The sequence below is a fragment of the Echinops telfairi genome, unplaced genomic scaffold (genome assembly GCF_000313985.2).
Source record: "Echinops telfairi isolate 266 unplaced genomic scaffold, ASM31398v2 ScPeMD7_2291;HRSCAF=2852, whole genome shotgun sequence".
Lineage (NCBI taxonomy): Eukaryota > Metazoa > Chordata > Mammalia > Afrosoricida > Tenrecidae > Echinops > Echinops telfairi.
This window is the reverse complement of record NW_022106189.1, coordinates 13,257,183-13,260,939: the sequence shown is the minus strand read 5'-3', so window position 1 is coordinate 13,260,939 and position 3,757 is coordinate 13,257,183. Positions and strand designations below refer to the sequence as shown.

The 3,757-nt window shown below is 39.9% G+C and overlaps 1 non-coding gene across 1 annotated transcript; it reads right to left on the bottom strand.

Annotated features, from left to right (window-relative positions):
- Positions 1–2,477: 2,477 nt before the first annotated feature.
- On the bottom strand, positions 2,478–2,608 carry LOC115870817. The gene has a single exon (XR_004046942.1). It is a non-coding gene; the product is annotated as a small nucleolar RNA SNORA14 (small nucleolar RNA).
- Between the last annotated feature and the right edge of the window lie 1,149 nt (positions 2,609–3,757).

Genomic DNA, 3,757 nt, shown 5'->3' with positions numbered 1-3,757 from the left:
AGGTAGGCACAATAAACTAACTACCTCACAGGGATAATAAGTTTTCTTTAAAAGTACATACATTTATACTTTTTCTACAAAAAGGAGTAAAGTCAACAAAAAAATTTAAATAGAATTGGCCTTTGACCAATTAAATCATGATGACAACATGAAAACGCAGGGATTTGAAAATTAGTGATCACAGTGTCAACTTCTCTTGTTCTAACAGATAAAACAGAATTATCCATGAAGTTTTTTTTTTACCATTCCTGGGAAGAACAAGGACTCATAGGCTGAGATGCTCAATTAATTAATAATCACACATGGCATCACTGATACATATGACAAGAATGGAGTAGGTTTGGGAATGTATGATTCCTAAAATTTTCACCCTAACTAACTTTTGGATATACCTCTGAAGGAAGAAATTAGAACTGGTTTCTGGCCACTCATGAGAAATGATCCCCTGGCCTGCTCTGTAATTGATCTATCTAGAAAAGGATGGTGTGTCCAGAGCTGTGGTAACAATAATACCTGGACAGGTTCATGAATCGTAATGTGAACTCAAAAGGGTGGTGTGAACACTGCTTCTGGGTGGACCTTGCTGTTCGGTGCCGTCAAGTCCGTTGCAACTCATCGCGACTCTATGTACAACAGAGCCCGTTGATGCAACCCCTGTGACAATCCCTCACTGCAAACCTTCCTACTTTTTGATTCCCTGCTACTTTACCAGGCAGGATGCCCTTCTCTGGGGTCTTGTCTCTCTTGACAACATGTGTCAAGTATGGGAGATAAAGTTTTGTTAATCTTGACTCTAAAGCGAATTCTGGTTGTACTTCTAATAAAGACTTATTTGTTCTTTTGGTAGTCCGTGGTACTTTCAATATTCTTTACTAGATCATAATTCAAATACTCGTACTTATTCAATATCCAACTTTCACATGCCTATGAGACAATTAAAAATATCATGGTTTGGGTCAGGTACACCTTAGTACTTGTGGTAGTTACATAATCTCGTGTCAAATTAATGATAGTAAAAGTGAAGGGGTGGAGTCTAGCCTATCAATCAGGCCACAGCCTGGTGCCTACTTGTGGGTTCAGCCTTCGCACCCTCTGCCCTGTGATCTTCCTGCATTTGACATAATTGCATCTGCTGTGTGAGTTTGAAGAGGGATTTCTGGACTGCTATCAGACATGTGGGCTAATGTAAGACTTATGGATGATCTGGACTGGGTTGGGATGTTTTCTCAATATACAATTGCTCTTTTATATAAAACTCTGACATTATACAGTGAACCCTCGCCACTTCGCGCTTCGACTTCCGCGGCTTCATTCTATCGCGGTTTTTGCGTAACAGCACCCACTGCCTACACCCACTCCTTCAGAGGAAAAAGACAGCGACCCACCTGTAGAGTACATCCCTTAAGTCATTTCATAGGCTATTGATTACAGTATTTGTAAGAACTATGGATAATAATACCGTATGTGAAATATGTAATACTGTAAACTAGATGCCATAAATAATATAATAAATAATAAATGATAATTGTAACGTCCAAAATGTTTTACTGTATTTTCCCTTTTTTGTTTAATAAATTGGGTAATACGAGTGTAATGGTGACTAAAGGGTGTTTTTTCATGTCCTCTATGCTCTAACTACGAAAATATTTGATTTACAAATAAGGAATCCTACTTCGCGGAATTTCATTTATCACGTTAGGGTCTAGAACCGATTAACTGCGATAAACGAGGGTTCACTGTATATAAAACTCTGACATTATATATATGTGTATATATGTGTGTGTGTGTGTGTGTGTATATATATATGTCAATGAATTTGTTTCTCTAGTCTACCCAGACTAACAGTACTCAAAGTAACATCCTTGCTTTTCAATACTTGAAAGAAGTCTTGCGTGGTAGAGTTACCCGATGCAATTCAATACATCCTTTGCTCTCTTGACTGGTGCTTCCATGAGTGGAACTATTACTTACCTTTGCACAGACACTGTCATCATGGTACCAGGCATCTGGCCACTGATGGTGGAAGGCGCTCACTACATATTCTCACGGAATGTCCAACTCCCAAGATCCCTTTCACATTTTCTTGAGTGTGTGCTCTAATTTTTTTTATTTTAAAATTATAGATAACTCAGCATTTGCTAATTCAACATGTTCCATGTATACATTTCAGTGACATGAATTACATTCATCAATCATTTGTAACCATCACCAAATATACTTTGCCACATTTCCCACCACCAAAACCAGAAAATCAACCTTTTTAAGTACTGGCTTCCCCTTTTACCCTCCCTCCTGGCTTTGGAAACCATTATTAAGCTCTGATTTCTAGAAATTTGCCTATTCTACTTATTTAATATTAATGAGATCATATAATATTTGCCGTTTGGGGCTTAATTTATTTCACTTATAAAATGTATTCAAGGTTCATCCATGTCACAGCACATACCAGAGCTTCATTTGTCTTTTTTTTTTTTTTCTAATGTTGCAGGTGTGAAGTAAGTCTGGGCCACTGGGTTGCACAGTCTTTTGGATTGCCTGCGATCTCTGTAGCATTCACCCAGATCTTGGTAGCCTTTAGAGCACAGCCTCCAAGGATTTAGGAATGAATGCAAAGCTTCATTTGTCTTTATGGCTGAGTAACATTCCATTGCATGTATGTACGTACTGCATTTTGCTTATCTATTCATCTTCTGATGGATACTTGAGTTGTTTCCACTTTTAGGCTTTTGTGAAAGTTCTGCAGTAAGTAATTGTGTGCATGTGCTTGTTGCTTTCCTCCATCTCGGGCACACTGATGAACATTGGTTTCCTTAACTAGCAGAACCTTAGTATGGGAGGGGGCTGATCTTCCATCTCAGTCACCTACTTCAAATGAAGGATCCCATCTCCATCCTGTGTAGAGTAAATACCCAGGTGTGGAGAGTTGGCAGGGGATTTTCTTGTGCTGTTTGAGCACGTGGTGATGCGATTAAGGAGCATTGATTGGTCTTTGCTTCTAATGAAAGGAAATCATTTCTGTAGCTGCTGAGGTTCTGGCTGCGGATTGCCTGGGGGTTATTTGTTTATTTAAGTGAACAAAGTAATGGACAGTGGAGGTGTCTGGAAATTGCCTGGGTCTGTTCCCTTTTTGCTTACCTGTCCCTCCTGGGTACCATTACTCTCCCACACCTACTGTGAGGGTAATTTCACCAATCTATCTCTGTTAGGTTAAATCAATCAGCTCACAGGCTGGGTAGTGAGGGTGGTGAGAGAAGGAGGGTTTCTTGATCTTTAAGTACAGGTTGAAGAAGCCTAATCCTGGGTTCCACCTGAGGAAGATGCAATTGTCAAGGCAAAGAAGGATCCAGTTGGAAGAGAGATGGCAGCCTGCTAGAAGGGTAGGGTGGGAAGGGAAGCTAGTCTTTTTACTGCTCCTTCTCAGTGGCCTGACCAAACTTGTTCATTGTACAGATGAAAGGATGGGAGCCCTGAGAAGTGAATCTTACTGTACCTTGAGTCTTGTTTTTGGTTTGAGGAGTTGCAAATTATAGTCAACTGAATTTTTCAAAATTGATCACAGTAATTTTTTTTTTGTCCTCTGTGCTTTTTCTATTTTTCCCCCCACTCATTCTCAGAACATGGAGTCTAATTCCCTTCTCCTTGAATCTAGGAAGCCCTCTGCCTCGGTGAACAAACGTGGCGGGCGTGATGCTGTGTGACTTCTGAGGCTAGGTTATTGTGTTAGGCTGAGTTCTCTAGAGAAGCAAAACCAGTGATG